We start from the raw sequence: 18,044 nt of genomic DNA on the forward strand, positions 1-18,044 counted from the left end.
ATCATGATCCAGATGGTGACCCATATCACTACAATGCATTTCCGGCAACAAGCAGATGCATGTAAATGCTACTTTTAAATGATCAACCTGCATGATGCAGGCACCACCACATAACTAATTGCATGCCCTCTGTGTCCCCACAGCTGTATCAAGTGACAGTGATACTGCACAACAGCGCAGGCAATCAGCTCCTGCACATGTGCAAGCCAGTGCCCCTGCCCAGGAGGATGCTGCCAGCAGTTCGGCATCTCTGCCCCCAGTAGCAACTGCAACACATGTGCCGGTCACCATCACCAACATCTCCACCGTCTCCACGCTGTCTGGTGCAACACAGGTGCCACGGGCACCCATCATGCTAATGGAACCCACCACAGAAAGCATCTGCACTGCAGAGGAAGCAGCATGTAGTGACAACAGTGCCCCGGCAGTGCAGTCTGATACAGGGCCACAGGGGGAGGTGCCCACCCTGGATGACGTGGAATCGTTCCATCAGCTGGAGTTCAGCCATACATCACTCCACAGTCCTATGAGGTCACCTACCCCCTCAATGGCGGAGCTAAATTCCGGCATGCAGCGGATGGAGGAGCAGCAGGCTACCCTCACCCAGCTGGTGGAGAGGCAACTCGAGGAATCTAGACTGCAGAGGGAGTGCTACAGCACATCTGTACGTCGCCTCTCAAGGTCCATTGGACGCTTTGCCAGCACTATAGTCACCCTGGCATGCCATGTGCGGGAGGGCAATGACAACACCTGGAGGATTCTTGAGTCCATGTTGATTAGCCAACAGGCAAATCTTGCACATTTGCCACCAATTCCAGATTCTGTGCCATCCAGTACCACCAACCCATCCAGCTCCACCACTGCCAGACCACGGAGGCGCTCGAGTCGGCTAACAGGGCTCTCGGGCAAGAATGCATAAGTGCAGAAGCGCACACGGAAATGATGGCATGTGTGTCGGGCAATGCAGGACACATGTGGACTACAAGGGTGTGAGGGGGTGGGTACGTTTGGGTGGTGGGGGAAGTCCAATAGGGGGTTTGTGTATTGGGGCTTGGTTGGGGGTGGGTACGTTTCGGTGGTGGGGGAGGTCCAATAGGGGGTTTGTGTATTGGGGCCTGGTTGGGGGTGGGTACGTTTGTGTGGTGGGGGAGGTCCAATAGGGGGTTTGTGTATTGGGGCCTGGTTGGGGGTGGGTACATTTGGGTGGTGGGGAAGGTCCAATAGGGGGTTTGTGTATTGGGGCCTGGTTGGGGGTGGGTATGTTTGGGTGGTGGGTGGGCACGGGTGTACAGCTTCCCTAACCATTGCACCTCCTTCCCTGTTGTGATTTCATCAATTTATCATCATCTGAAAAAAAAATATACATGAGTGGACTTCCATTATTTCATTTGCAGTACAACAATTCATTTACTGGCATCACCATATCCATGCAATGCTGTGAATGTGCTGTCTCTCAAAAGTAAATGCGAATCAATGCATCCCGTGCTCGTTGTCCATCTAGTGGACCCCCAGGAGGAGGTTGAGCCATCCCATCCCCATCTTCATCATCTGCGTCTGGGGGCATTGGAATGTTCCTGCGCAGGCACAGATTGTGCAGCATGGCACAAACGAGCGTCATTTTACCTGTCTTCAATGGGTTGTACAGCAGTGATCCGCCAGATCAGCTCAAACAGCGGAACCGGGCCTTCAGTAGTCCAAATGTCCTCTCAATCATGCCACGTGTGCGGATATGTGCCCTGTTGTACGCCTCTTCATGCCTATTCCTTGGCCTCCGTACAGGCGTCATCAGTCATGGTGTGAGTGCATATCCAGCATCACCTACATGGGATGTAGATGTGGGGGACATGTCAGTGTTTGTAGTATCATGTCTTCATCAGATGCAGTGCAATCTTGTGTCATTGTTCATTCATTCATTCATATGTGGCATGCAGTAGTTGGACCGGTGGGTGGTTCTGTTCTTTGGTCATCGTAGAGGAAGTTGGCAACGCATTAGTGTGCATGTGCATACATGGCAGAGTCAGTCCACTGTGATGATGTAGTCGATGCAGGACATCTCATGTACAGGCATCATGTGCATTGGGAGGGCAGTGTTGCATATTGTGGATGGGGGTTTGCAGTGGGTCCAGGTGTATGTTCCAGCGGCAGTTCAGGCTGTGTGTGTCATGTGGCAGGGTGTGTACAGGGACACTGTGGCAACCTGTCATGAGTTGCTTTGTGATGTTTGGGTTCTGCTGTCTATTCAGTTGATGGGCGGGGGGGTGATGCATGTGCAGTCGCAGCGGCACACTCACATTGCTCATTGCCCTGGAGACACACACACACACCACTTCCACAGGGCCGGTGCATTGGCAGCTGTACTCACCCAATAGCCATGTGCTTTGTCCAGCATAGCGTTCCATGTACCGCAGCAATGTGGAATTCCGCAGTACCATTGAGTCATGTGTTGAGCCCGGGAAACGTGCACAGCAATGTGTTATCTCTTGCATGGCATCACATACCATCTGTACATTCAGTGAGTGGTACTGTTTCCTATTGCGGAACACCATCTTGATTGCACGTGGTACTGTCAACTCAATGTGGGTGCAGTCGACTGCACCTATGCAATTTGGCATGCCTGCTATGGCATGGAAGGCCAACTTGGTGGCAATTACCTGGGGGAGGGTACGGGGTAGGGCAATCCGTTCAGACACATGGCGCAACAGGGCATCCAGTACCTGTACCAGGATTTGAGAAACAGGGTTGTGATAGGCCATGCAGCTCACCAACTGTGTGTTGATAGGTACCGGTGCCAAGAAAATGCAGAACAGACACAACCTTCGGGGGGGGGGGTTGGCGGTGGGGGTGTCTATGTGGCTGCTGATGTCGTCCTCTATCATGGCGGTGATGTATAGGATTGTTGGACGGTCCAGCCGGTATAATGTGTGGATCTGTCCTGGGGTAAGGTTCCAGGGTGAGGCCCTGATGTGTGGCATTGCAGGCTGCCTGCGGGGTGGTGTCCGCTGGACAATGGGGTTTGCGATGGGTACAGGGTTAGCTGGTTGCCTCCTACGCCTCCGCCTCCTCCTCTGCAACATTACTGCCATCACGTGCAGTGCTGCCTGTTGGTTGAGTAGGCCCAGTCCCAATGCTACTAGAGCTGCTGCCTGCATGGTTCTGTTTTGAGTTGGCTTGGGTGTGGCCCTTTTGTAGGCTCCCAGTGGCCTGCTGGGTCCAGCTGGGCTGATTTGGTGAACCTGCGCCCTGATTCAGGTCACCAGGCACTGTTTAACGTCATGTTTGCGGTGGCGGCAGTACCACCACCGTGATCACGGTTTTAACGCCATTTTTCTGGCGGTGTTTCTATGTCCGCGCTACTTGTGATGCTTGCAGTGTTTAGTATTGCCGGTAAAGGAGGGGTTTCCGTGCAGGCGGAGTTCACGGGAGCTTAAACTCTGCTGTGGCGGTTGAAGGTGGTGCTATTTCCAGGTCCTCAGGTCATGATTAGGCGGACGCGGAAACGGTGCCGGTATGGTTATACCGGCGGCATTAAGTCCGGACCGGTGTACTTGTAATGAGGCCCATGGAGTCCCAAAGCAGTTGGCAGTATCGCTCCCTATCACTCCATGCATACGTAGGTCCTCTTGCCAACCTCATCCCGAAATATGCACTCTATTCCCATGCGGATGACACCCACATCTTGTAACATGTTGGCCTGGGTCTGGGTGCATCCTCAAACCGTTTAGAAGAGGGTATGAGCAGCATTGCGGCCTGGTTAGCAGTCAACTGGATCTAAATGAACGCCAGTGGAACTGAGGTCATGGCGGTCTGAACCACCCCCAACCTTGGGTATTACCATCATTGTCCTGCGGAAATGGGACCTTTCGTCATCTTGGTTTCCACAGTGTATAATCTTGTGTTTAATTTTGATGCACCCTCTTGCTCGACCATCAAATCTAGAAAATTACAAGCTCCTGTTTCTATGCCTGAAAGACTCTTCAGCAGACCCACCTACTTCTAGTGAACAAGTAGAAAGCTGCTGCCTTCTCAACATGTGTTAACACCCAACTGTACCATGGGAATACTTCTCCAGTGAGACCTTCCCAAGCATTTCGCAGAAAGTTAGAATGCTGTATGGCCTCAATCCCATATCATCCCCATGTTACAGAAACACAGCTGGCTGCTTGTCAGGCAGAGTATCAAATTGTAAGACCCCCTGCCTGGTGCAAAGGGGTTTTACTAGATCCCTGTCCATCACCTACACTCTCTCTTCTCCTGATGGTCGATAGTTTCCATTTCACACAAAAGAGTTGTTTTGCCTACTCTGGCTTCACAGTTATGATATGCGCTGCCTCTTGCTGTTTTTCTGGGCGCATAGAGCCATCTTAATGGTTTTTGGGGCCTGGGGCACAGATAAGTTTGGGGCCACACCCCAAACTTATGAAACCCAAGATCTAGTTTTGCTTCCGCCCCTCGGGCCAGTCCCAAAGCTTAATATGCTGTCCTGGTACTATCAAAGCATGCATGGGTACTCCATTGAAGTCCCCTCGCCCCTTTCATCCTCATCAGTGGCAAATTGTTCCTTGTACTGTTCTCTGGTTCAGATTAATTTGTCATGTATTGCTTATTGTATTATGCTTGTTCAACTTGTTAAGCGCTTTGGATTAAAGCGCTATATAAATAAAAATAAATACAAATACAAATTACAAGTGCAACAATAGCAGTCAAGCAGAGGATACTTGTGTTTTAGCATAGGTAAGCACACATGTTTACAATAGCAACCACAAAAAAGTTATATACCTTTAGTTGCTGCGTAGCAGCTATAGATGCAGGACGCAGATGTTTAAAAGCTTGTAAAATATACACATACCCCACCAGAGACAAATGTGCAGTAGCACCTGGAGCATTCCAAGTGCCCAACAGGATTACCAAATAAATGATCTCAGGCCCAAATAACCGTACAGACTCAAAGAATATGGCGAAATACTACGTTATTATCAATTCAATAAAATAGGGAAACCTGGTAAACAAACAGATTGTAGCTCACACGCTCCCAACGCATTACTATTACACAAAATGCTTTATACCTCGATGTACGTCAGCTACGATAACCTACATGGTAAACAGTAAAAACCATACGTCAGCTACGATATCCTACATGGTAAGCAGTAAAAACCTATCAGGCTGAGGGATTGGTTAAGGGAAGATATATACCTAGAGTTCATTTAAGTATTAATATCATCAGTGGCTGCCCCTTATCTGGAAGGCACGCCTTGAACAACCTCTAACTACATAAAATACAGATAATAGCATAATACCAGCAGTCGTTAGGCTTCTGCAACAATGTATGGTCCACCATTACATAGGCTCTCAGGATTGGTTGGCACTCTCTCACCAACCTTGGACATACTGCTTATTATCAGCACGTAAGCAACGAAACCCAGGTGCACGTCAGAAAAGTGCCTTTCTTAGCTAATTAGCCTACCATCTCACATCAGTTAGGCCTTAAGCCAAGGCTTCTTTGTAATTGACCTTGCTGGTTGTTCTCTTCCTCGTAACTTTAAAGGGAGTGAAGGTAGATTGCTATATTCGTCTGGAGCTTTATGAATAGGCTTTGTCTTCTGGTCTTACAGCACGTGTGAAGTGACCATGATTTTGTCCATTCTGTCCTTCTGTTTAATTCTGTTTGATTGAATTATATTGGGTGCTATTATTCCTCTTTGTGGAGACTTGGTTGCTCCTTCTTGCGTGTACTTTCTGCATCTTTGATTGTTCAATACTTAGCACTCATAATTATTCACTCCTTAACTTAATCTGAGAGAAATAGGTCTTATATACATGGCTTATCCTCTTAGACTGCTTTGACTCCTTTCGTGCCTTACAGTTGCTTCTTGCTGTGGCATCCTTAATCCTGAGCCAAGCAAATACCCTTTGTTCTTGCACAAAGCTGTATTCCAGCGTGTTTGAAATGAATTCCGTCCAAGACATTCCCCGCTCCTTCCGGGCCACATATGGCAACCCCGATAGACACGGTGCTATGTAACTGCCATCACTAGGTTTCCAATTCCACATTGTTTCGTGGAAAAACAAATTGCCACCTCCGAATTGGGCACACTGTGATATCATGCTACGCAAACTAAGATGGTCACCAAGTGGGATCATGCTGCCCAACCCAAGATAGAAGCCGGCATCCAGTCCCAGCTGGCAGTTGTTATAAGCAAACAGTCAGTATAAAAGCAGGACACAAGCAAGAAGCAGCGTCTTGCAATGTGGATCCTGAGATGCCATTTGTAGATTATAAGTATTTAGCCTTCCTTTACCTTTCTTATCTGTAAATACCACTATCCTAAGTGATTGCTACTAAGCTCTTTATGAGTTTGTCTGAAATCCTTGTCCCTTGACTCTAGACCCTTTTTTTTAAACTGGAACTCAGTTTACATACCTTTTCAAGATACCCTGGTGGTTTGAGCTCCAAGACTGGAAATTAAGGTGATTATTGTAATACTGGGGAAGGGGGGAAAGAACTCCCTAAATGACCACTATTACCAACACTAATTGGTTGTCATTGTTTCCATTACAGCTCTTGTTTTGAGGTGCCTGGATATCTACCTGAAGTGTCTATGTTATGTCGCTTCCATTTTAGTAGTCATAGTCGCCTCCTCTGTCTCATTGCTGAATGGGGAGTAGTCTCTGATGTCCAAATTAGGAGTATACCCTTCTTCGTGTCTCCCAGGAGGTCATCTCTGTTTGCAGAATCAAGGTTCTAAGACACAACCCCTGTCAACTCTGCAGCCTTGGTCTCTCTCCTCAAGGCTTCCTGCTTATTTTTCTCAACATGGCTGCTTTACTCGCATTATATTTCCTACTATAGCAAGTTTCTACATTGTCTTATCTATCTTGCGTTTTTGCGTATATACATCTACTACATTTCTTGTCACTTATCTTCTAGGTGTATGTTTTTCTTAGTATTTGCATTTAGGTTTACTATGTTGCTTCAGTAACATCGTCATTCTTCAGACATCCATCCATCCATCCATCAGGTTTAGGGCGTTTATATATCTTCTCTCTTCAGGACGTCACTTCTCATCTGTCTGACTTTACTTATAGTTCTTCTATATCCAATGGTGTCTGCAGGCTCATGTCTACCGCCTCACTTCGAGGGTACATTCGATACGACTGAGCGCATAATGTCTTTCATACCTTCGATCTGCTATCGGGATGATACTAGGTGTCATGCACAGTGCTTTCTTCCTGTTCTTCCAATATGACAGAGGTGAGGGGGTAGGCTCTATAGATGTGTACATCTGCTTCTCTAAACAAAGAACTCAGACAAGGCATCAGGAGGAAGGTACATATACCAAAGCATATATTTTGAGTCATGACTTAAAAAGCAACGAGGACGGTACACCTCCCATAGGGTGAATATGGAGCATAGAGTTTTTTTTTTAACAACTTTAAAGATTTCACAGTTTACAACAAAATTGCAGTACAAAAGTAGCATCAAATTCTACAATGAACTATACACTTAGTAATTGAAAATCTACTACATGCTAAGTTTTAAGCACAAAAGAATATGCGTATGGCAATTTACAACACAGAACAAGACTAAGACAAACTACATCACCCCCTACCAAACTATAGCCCAGTATTGGACTATTACATTTAAGAAGGGTCTACTCTGAGATAATTCACAAATAAAATTAATAAAATTCATTGAACCTGCTCCACTGTTCTTTATATAAGTCTTCTTTATGTAGTATATTAAACTTAATTTTATCAAAACGAGAAAGAAGTTGGACTTGAACTAACCATTCCTCCACACATGGCTTTTTCCTCGTTTTCCAGAGACGTAAAATCTGCTGGGTCACTATCAAAAGAACTTTGTTGGTCCAACATAGCATCTCATAACTCAAATGGCGAGTGCAATTTGATGATTTCAGAATCACAGCCAATGGGGTTCTTGGGAAAGTTATACTCCAAACCAGATCTACCCTATCTAGAATATTGCTCCAAAAATCCTTCACCCTTGAGCATTCCCACATCATGTGTAACACTGTACCCTTGTCCTTAGAGCAACTCCAACATATATCATCATCTTTTAGACCCAATCTATACATCTTATCCGGAGTCCAAAAGAGACGCCCCAACAGTCTTTGTTGTATATAGAGTAAATTTAAATCGATTTTCATCTTTACTGGGACTTTCCATATACTCTCCCACTCACACAATGCCAGTTCCACTCCCATCTCATCAGACCAAGCCATTTGTGATCTATCCCATGACAATTTAGCATTTTCCTCTACCGGGAATACCTTTAAAAAACTCGACACTACACAGGGAGCAGTTTTAATAACGTTACATCTATCACGTCTTTCATGCAGCGTTTTGTCAAGCATTAATAGTCTCTCGGTTATCAAATAAATCGTTTATGAAGTGCATATTTCCTCTTTAAAGACTTAAAAGATGGTATCTCACCCTCACCTCAAATATCTCTCACTTGTAAAATTCCTATATTGATCCAACTTCTCCAACATAACATTATATCATGAATCAAACCCTGGATTCTGCTAGATGGAGGCCTCTTCAGACATAAAGAGCCCTTGTCCACTTCTCACAATCATTGAAGCGACTGCATCTTTCACAGCGAGTATGGATTGTAATCTAGATACTGACCTAGGAAGTGTACCAAGAGAGTATAAACATTCCACCTGAAAAGGTCTTAATATGTATTCCTCAATCTGAACCCAGATTGGAATCCCAGGATCATCAATTGAAAGACCAATAATAGATTTCTTAACTATAAAACTCTTATAATAATCTTCCAGGATTGGGTAACCAAAGCCCCCATCACGTACACTACAAATTAATAAATACTGTGGTATCTTAGGTCTTTTATCAGTGCCCCATAAAAAGTCTTTGAAGACTTTATCTACCCGGCTTAAAACCTTCTTTGAGAATTTCAGTGGGAGTGACTGCACTATACATAGAACTTTAGGTAAGAGTACCATTTTAATGGGGTTTATTTTATCCCAAATAGTGAATGGGCGTCTACTCCATTTAAGAATATTCCTTTTTATTTCTTCCAAAACTTTATCAATATTGAACCCAGCCATCTCTTTCACATCCCTAAATAGGAAAATATTTTACAGGACTATTCTCCCACTTGCAGTTCCAATTTAATAAATGACTATGCACCGGGGCATTTCGAGCCAGGAACAAAACTATCTCCCAATTGATTCTGTACCCTGAGAGCCTCACAACTTCATTAACCATGTCTCGTAATATGATCCCCCCTTCATCAGGATTACTGAGTATAATTACTAAATCATCTGCATAATCTAGCACTTTCACTTCAATCTCCCCTATTCTAAAGCCTGACAGGCTATAGGATTGTCTAAGATATATCAAGAATGGTTCCAGAGTCAAGTTGAATAGGTAAGGCGATAAAGGACACCGCTGACGAGTACCTATAAATAAATTAAAGGAAGCTGATATGTCCCCATTTACCCAAACCCTTGCGCTGATACCTGATTGCAAGGCTCCCACTGCATTAATAACAAGAGGTCCAAAACCCATCTTTAACATAGAAAAGTTTAAAAAGGTCCAATGTACATTATCAAATGTTTTTTCAGCGTCCACAAATATGAAGAGTAAATCATCTGATTTTGTAGACGACAAATTTAAAATATCCAAAAGGGTTCTAATATTATTGTACCCATGCCATTGCTTCATAAATCCCACCTGAGTCTTATAAATTAAGTCACCCGTATGTTTATTAAGCCTATTAGTTAGAATTTTTGTAAATATCTTTGCATCTACATTTAGTAGAGATATGAGTTGATAATTAGAACATTTGGACGCATCCTTCCCAGATTTAGGGATAACGGTTGCAACTGCCTCCTTCATTGAGGGACATAGGGTGCCTTCCATTAAAAACGGATTCTAGAGCACACATAATTCAGGTGCCACCTGTTCAGCAAAAGTTTGATAAAACTCAGTTGGTAACCCACCTGGGCCCTGTGACTTACCATTCTTCATGCCTTTAATAGCCTCCACAACCTCGCAAACTGAAATTGGTGCATCTAGAAAATCTCCAGCGTCATTAGATAATTTGGGGACATCAATCTTATTAAAAAACTCTTCTGACTCATTCTCTAATGGACTTTTATCTTCAGAATATAAAGAAGCATAATACGAGCAAAAACACTCACACATTTCTCCTCTTTTTACACAGATTTCGCCAGAGTCATTCTTTACCTTTTGAATAAAATAAAGCTCACATAGACCCCACAATCTATTTGCTAATAATTTACCCCCACAATCTCCCTTCTCCCAGAAGCGTTGTTTTGAATAAAACGCACCACGATCCGCTTGAATATCAATCTCACAACTCAACAGATCTTTCACTTTATTCATTTTAGCACGATCCTTCACAGCACCAGTATTCGCTTAAATAGTCTGTATTTTACTTAACTCCAGTTCAAGATCCCTTATTTTGCTTCACCTTTTTTCCTTACTCTGGCTGTCAAATTCATCAACTCGACTCCAATTGTCGCCTTGAAGGAATCCCGCACTATTAAACTATTAGCAGAATGTCTATTCTTAGAAAAGTAGTTTGATATAAAACCATAGAGGGATCTAAAGGCTCTGTCTTCTTTTAAAATTAAAGGTTTTAGCCTGCATCTACTGGAATCAGGCCTTTGCGGGGTGGTTTGTAATTTAATTGGGACTACTGAGTGATCTGAGAGAAGTCTTTCACACATCCTAGTCTCAATTAGAGATTCAAGAAGTGTATATGAAACTAGTAGATAATAAATCCTTGAGAAGGAGTCATGTACTGTAGAATAAATGGAAAACTCCCTTTCATCTTGATGCAAACGTCTCCAAGCGTCTATTAAATCAAAGGTGTCAATAAAGTTATTAAATTCCCTACTTGATCTTTGACCCGTGAAAGAACAAGTCGAGGATCTATCTAGCTTATGATTCAAAACATAATTAAAATCCCCTCCTAAAACAATTATCGCCCCCGTCATATTGGACAGAAGATCAGATAAAGAATGAAAGAAATGTCTTCCTGCTGCACATGGACCATATACCAAACCAATAGTGACCAATTTATCTTCGTATTTCAAATCTACCAGAATTATTCGGCCCGTATCATCCATGGAAATCTTTTCTATAGTCACTCCCAAACCCCTCCTAATTAATAACGCAACTCCTCTGGAATTTGAGGTATGACAGTTCAGCGACACCCTAGAACATCTGGAATGGGTAAGAAGATTCCCCTCCATCTTCAAAGTGCGTTTCCTGCATCATGCATCAGAACTACGTCAATTATTACTCTCCAAGCCTTTGCCAGAATCTTCTTCCTTTTTAACGGGCACCTCAATCCCTTCACATTCCAAGTTCCAATCGAAAGCATCCCCATATTAACATATTCCCCTTAACTTCAGGGTCAGACTACAAAGCGTTATAAACATACATAGAATGAGAAAAAAAAGAATAGATTGACCCCAACTAGGATCAGAGCAGAAAGACAATTCAACCCCCAATAAAACAAGACATACACACAACAGAACATAAGACAAAAACAGATACTCTTAATGGTTGAAACAAGCCAAACTGAAGTCAGGCTCTTCATGAGGAACAATATTTACATGATGAAACTTATCCTCAACCACTCTTCAGAAACCCACACCAAACGATATTAAAATATTATTTATCCTATCTGTTAACCTAAGTAAGAGTCCAAAAACTATCAAGATTCAAACTTGGCCAAATCATACAAGTCAATAATAACTTATCTTAACAACTAGTGTTAAGTATGTTAACAACCACAGGTAATACTAGCATTTTACATATGCATAGTATAAAAGTACATATACACTGGAAAGTCATTCATCCCCCTTAATGCAACAACTAGAGTGTTAACAGTAGATTACAAAAGTACAATTAAGACTATATATCAAAGTCAATGACTCAGAAACCACTCAAAAGTATTTGTTCCCTGAAGGCCACAAAGTACAACAAACCCCTAATATTGGGTGCATAATATCTAAACCGTCCTAGATTAGCACCGGCCATTTCTATGAACAGGTATCTAAAATACCATAAATATATCTGTTCACACATTCACACCATAGTAAATGGCCACATGAAACTCAACTCCCAAAACTGTCTGTAAATATACAAAACTAAACTCATAACTCATTAAAACCTATCATAGTTCAGCAGTACAATAAAGAGCTTCAATCAAATAATAGACAAATGAATATCTCTTTCTCCAATTAAACAGTGAATGAGACAATCCATTCTTGATCACCAGGTCTTGTTCTTTAGTATCCGAGCACCTTGCGCTTAGCGGATGCACATCTTTAGTAACTTTTTTTTGTTAAGTACTGAGTATACGAACAGCAAAACTGGCATACACTTCCGAGCTTCCCCCACTCTCCGCTCCTCCGCTGCCCATCTAACATTCTCCATGTAGATTCCTTAAACAGGGAAGACAAATCAGGGTTCACATGGGTCACACAGCCGGGATGCGATGTTAAGCGCCCTCAAGTACGGCATTAAATTAGAACCATTCTTTCTCTGTTATAGCATTTTGTCCTAGGGCCAGACCGGAGCTCATGCCAAAAATGTGTTAAAGCTCCAAAGTCTGAAGAACAATAGAAGACTTTCTCCGTTCTCAAAGCACCCTGTGTTTATCTTAACAGTCACAGACGGCATCTAGTAAAGTTTGCGGGTACCAGGTGAATTCAGTGTTCCCCCTCACGCAAGCAGACAATGCCCGCTTTCATTTCCGATAAAATACCTATTATGTTTAATTAGTAAGTAAGCGCCGCAGCAGATGAAATACTTAAATACTCTACAAGACTCCCTGGTGTAGTCTGCTGCTTGTTCGCCATATAGTGTTCAGTGTTCATTAAAGTTCAGTCATTAAAACTCAGTTGCAGCGGCTGTGAAAGTCAAGACACAACTGATGACGGTTAAAGAGAAAACTGACCTCAATATCCTCGGTCTGTATTGTGAACTATCTAGGACAAACTAGACTCTTCCCAGCACAGCGTACTACGTATATCCACATCACCCTCTAATCTGCCATTTTCAGCAACTCACCAATTCCCAGAGCCACGCAACATCACGTACACGATCCATAACGTTGGGTGCTTTCCTCAAGTATGAATTTTATGAAGGCACCGAAACGCAGTGTAAAAATAAACTATCAAGTCTTAATGGTCACAAATAATAAAATAGAAAAGAAATATATAAAGATCAGATACAGTCCAAATCCAAAAGTCAGAAAAGAAATTAAACCTCAGAGAAAAACCGTAGATTTATTTATCCCGTTTCTTTTTTTACAAAGTAGACTTTTGAGAAATAGAAATAGCTTCCATTGGTTCTGTGTCCAAGTCTGTTAGGAAGGCTTCTGTCTGTTTATGGTCAGCAAATGAGTGTATCTGGCCCCCACAATAATTTGTAGGATTGCTGGGTAAATCATGTAGTATTTTAAATGCTTATTTTCTAGCTTTCTCCTTAGCAGCCTGAAAACATTTCCTTTTCTCCATAATATCCTTGCTCAGATCAGCAAAACTCATTATCTTATTTCCTCCCCAAGCAAGATCACCAATCTCACAGGATTTCTTCAGGATGAGTTCTCTGGTTGGGTACTTTAAGAACTTAACAATGAAATGTCTAGGTCGCTGACCCAAAGCTGGTTTTTGTCCAAGAGACCTATGTGCTCTTTCAATCTCTTCAATCTCAAGTGACATCTTAGGATCCAGATTGAGGACAGAAATCAACACCTTTTCAAGAAAGGAAATTGGGTTACCACGTTCAGCGTTTTCAGGAAATCCAGCAATCCTTACATTATTGCGCCTTGAGACATTTTCTTGCTCAGAAAGTTTAGAAGACATCCTTTCATTTTCCATTTCCAAATGTCTGACTTGATCTGTAAGACGCATAGACTGGTCATCCACTGAAGTAAGATGTTTCTCCACAGATACCACTTTTGAGGTGCGATCCAAATACCTCTCTTCAAACTTGATCAATTTTGCCTTGATATCTGCTATATCAGCTGTCACTGTGGTGAGCAAATCCAAGATTTTGTCATCTCTCCCATCCTCTCCTCCTTTCTGTCTTTTGGCAGGTTGAACAACTCCAGTAGCACACTGTTCTTCAGCCATATTGATAAGATAGTATTTTCAACAGTTGGCACGGGAGCTCAGATCTTAGGCAGCCATCTCTGAAGCAAGCAGTTCTATAATCATCCGAGCATAGAGTTTGAGCCATGGTGAAGCAGTGAAGCTGGGATTTGAGCAGTTTGTAATTTCACTACTTGACAACATTTTGGACAGTTCTTTTGATATAGTAGGGTGCATTTATTTGTGAATGTTTGACTTACAAGGACTTTAACAATACCCCTTTTCAGAACCAGACTTGGGAAGGACACAAATTACATGATAAAACAATGTGACTATATTATTAGGTTATGCAAAAAGAAGCATGATTGCTGCTTTAGTTTCTCCATCAGAATGTACCAGCAGCCTAAAAAATCTCATATAGGTTATTAAAGTGTATTTTCAAGATGTAAATACACCCATCCAACGAAAATGTGTCTTATGGTCACCTGCCTCTAATCATTGTTTTACACAGACTTGCAACTCATATTGTTGACGTGAAGAACATTTTTACCCGTTTTTTTGTGTCAACTAAGCAGGCGTGAAAATAAGCTTGCCAGTTTGTGCTGTCTAAATGATGGGCTAAATAATTCCAGCACAATGTGGCAAGGCAAACATTTTCACCAGATACAGTACGGGGCTATACAAAGAGATAGGATCTTTCCATGATGCTAGTGACGTCAATTGCCAAAGCCAAGTTAAAAAAAAAAGATATTCGGAGGGGCCGAGGTCTGGAGCTGCACCATGAAGATGCTATGTTAATTTTTGCAAATAGAACTTCCTGGTGCAAGTACATTATTTTGTAGCACAGTAGGTGCTCACGTTCAAAGTTCAAAGTCTCACGTTTATCAAGCTTGCAGAGAGGAAAGGCTGAGTCATCCTTGCCAGCCTCAGATATTGTGTTATGGTATAGCAGCACAGATCGCTGCAACAGGTGCTTATAGCACAATGGGCTATATGCTTAGCAATTCCGGCACTCAAACCTATCAATATGCTTTTTACATTTGGTTTTGGCATGTGTTCCATATATTCCCCTAGGAAAGGTGAACACGCTACATAGCTTGTGCTCTAGTGAAAGCATAAACTGCATGTGCTACAGAGGAGTGATTGATCATATTGGTACTAGTTGCGAGCAACAGCCAGGCTGCAGAACCTCAGCCGCACACCATGCAATATCCAGAACCGGCACAATATTGCAGCATGGATTTGAAAATGTTGCCTCATAAGAAAGGACCTTTTACAGCACACAATTACATTTTTGTGCCGTTTTACATAGAACACGGAACATAGAAATGCATTCCTTATGCATTATTTAAGTAAAGGAAATTCAGTAAGCAGTAATGCACATTAAAACAGTTATGTTTAAATGAAGCTTTAGCTGTTCTTTGGGCAGTTTGTACCCCCTACCAAAGGACATCAGTACCCAGCGTCCTGCTTTTCCCCTTTGTTTCCCCCAAACACTGACACATACCTGTCCTACTGACCCACAGACCCCGAAGCATCGCCAATACTTGCCACCTTTTCTCCTTTCTGCCCCAAACAACCATATTCCTCGCAACTCACCATGATTTGCAGGCTGTCCCCACCTTGGGCTAATTTTCATCATCTCATCAAGCTCCATAACTTCATTACGCTTCTGCTGGACCACCCTCCCAGTAATGAAAATCAACAACTGTTCACATCCATTGATTTAAATGAGATCACTCTCCGAAAACATCTGAATTCTCACCCCTCCAAGACTAAACAGGTTGGTTAAGAGGTATGCAAACCACACCTGGCATCCTGTTTCCTGCCCCAAAAACCTGACACACTCATGCCTGCTGCCCTACATTCCCCTAACTCTCAAACACATCCATGCCTGGTCAAAGGCCTCCCCTCTCGAATTAAAAGATACATCTAAACCCGGGGGCCCAGACTCGAAGACACCTCAAGTTTCCAAATTCCATGCATTGGAAGGTCCAGCAGCCCCGATTTTGATTCTTAGACTTGTAGTTTTACTTTTCAAAGTTAAAATGCAGGACTATAATTGACGTAATGCATAGAGAAAAAAACGATTGGATGACACTCACTATGGAACGTATAGCACTGAAGAAAGTGTAGCTTTAAGGTCTTCTGTTTGACTGACTACAGATGCAAAAATGAAGCCTATTTATGACATTCTACTCTGAGGTGTGACTATCCTTTGGAGTGAATACACTGTTGCAGGTCATTCCGGCCTCCCAAAGTTAAATAAGCAAAGCAGAAGCTGGCTATTTCCCATTCTCCTTGAAGTGTGATATCAATTTCACCATGGGCAAGTTATTCACACGATGTGGATGCAAAATTAATAGAATATAGGCTCCGAATATCCGGATGCCTTTATTTATGGCTGGATTCACAGAATCAGGCAGTCTGGTGGGACACCATTGCAGTGTTGGGGCTCAGGGTGCGTGCGCCGTATGCCCACCCTTTGTGACGTCTCTGTGTGCATAACACAATTATGCCAACTTGGAGTATGCACACACTATAAATCCATAACCATGCATATTCCAATTTAGAATCTACGTCTTGAGTGGAAGCCTGCGAAAGTATGAATATGGTGACCACCAGGGACTGGATGGCTGCCAAATGTTTGAAAGGATGCACACAACTCACTGAAAGCTGAGTTGGCACTTAGCTAGCAATGTTCCTATTTATCCTGGGAGGCTGCACTCCCATTTTATCTAAGCCAGGTAGGAGTTGTGAAGCACAAGAAGATGACAGCAATCCAAAGAAGACAGTGCAACACCTGACTTCCCAAGACACCATAAGGAGTCGATGTATCAGTGTTCCTATCTCCTAACAGAGCGAGCAAAAATTGGTTCAACGCCTCAAGGATCTTCTGTTCCCAGAAGACCCCTTGCTGCTTATCCCTGCCTGGATGGGACACAAAGAGGTAGGAGCAGTCGAAAACCCTGATCACCTGTAATGGATAGGGCCCAAGGCCAATCGGTTTAGATCCAAAGAACTACAAAGAACTGTACAAGTATCACTGGGACTTCGAGAAGTCCACTTTGTTTGTTTGTTTATTTTATTTATAGAGCGTACCATACATACACATTACAGATGAAGCATTAGAAAGGCAGGGAAAGTCACTTATACAGTTTATGCAATTTATACAATTTATACATCCACATTACAGATGAAACATGAGATTGGCGGGGAAGGTCAGATAGGTGGGGGGCTTGGACAAATGAAGCCAGATATGTACAAGGAGGAAATGTATGGTGGAGAGTGTGAATGTGGGGGTGAGGTAGAGTTATTTTTTGTTCAGTAACCAGGTGATGACGTGGCTTCTGAATATTTGAAGAGTATGGCGGGGCTAGGTCGTTCAGAGCTTTGTATGTGAGGCAGAGGGTTTTTAGATCAATTTTGTTTTGTATAGAGAGCAATTTGCATAGCGTTCTGGTGGTGGAAATATGCTCTCTTCTAGTAATGTTTAATGCCGCTCTAAGTGCATTATTTTGCAGAACCTGGAGTTTATTGATTATAGATTTGTTGGCACCTAAGTAGAGGCCAAAGTGCTCAAGCCAGTATAAGGCAGCTGTTAGAGGACAGTAGGGGTCTGCAAGCTCTGATCAACTTACCAGTGTAGGCAGTGGCTGATGCAGTCATGTTTACTTGTTTGGTGAGATTAATGTTGGCATTGAAGTAAAAGCCAGGGGTCTTTACGTTATTGACAAGTGGGATGCTGTTGCCATCAATGAGGATGCTGCTGTAGTTGGGACTAAGTTTGAGCAAGTTGTTGGGTGAGCCGACTAGGTCGGTCTTATCATTCAGACACAGGCCATGTGTGGCCATCCATGCCTGAATGATGATGTAGACTTTGTTAATCCGGCAAACATCAGAGTCGTAGATGCCAGATAGTGT

General features: G+C 42.9%; 1 protein-coding gene across 1 annotated transcript in view; it reads right to left on the reverse strand.

Moving 5' to 3' along the window:
• AOPEP (aminopeptidase O (putative)) overlaps window positions 1–18,044 on the reverse strand; it is a 1,805,484-nt gene that overhangs the window by 505,895 nt on the left and 1,281,545 nt on the right. The gene's annotated exons all lie outside the window — the stretch shown is intronic.

This window comes from Ambystoma mexicanum, chromosome 6p, assembly GCF_040938575.1.
Source record: "Ambystoma mexicanum isolate Mex_15411 chromosome 6p, UKY_AmexF1_1, whole genome shotgun sequence".
Taxonomy (NCBI): domain Eukaryota; kingdom Metazoa; phylum Chordata; class Amphibia; order Caudata; family Ambystomatidae; genus Ambystoma; species Ambystoma mexicanum.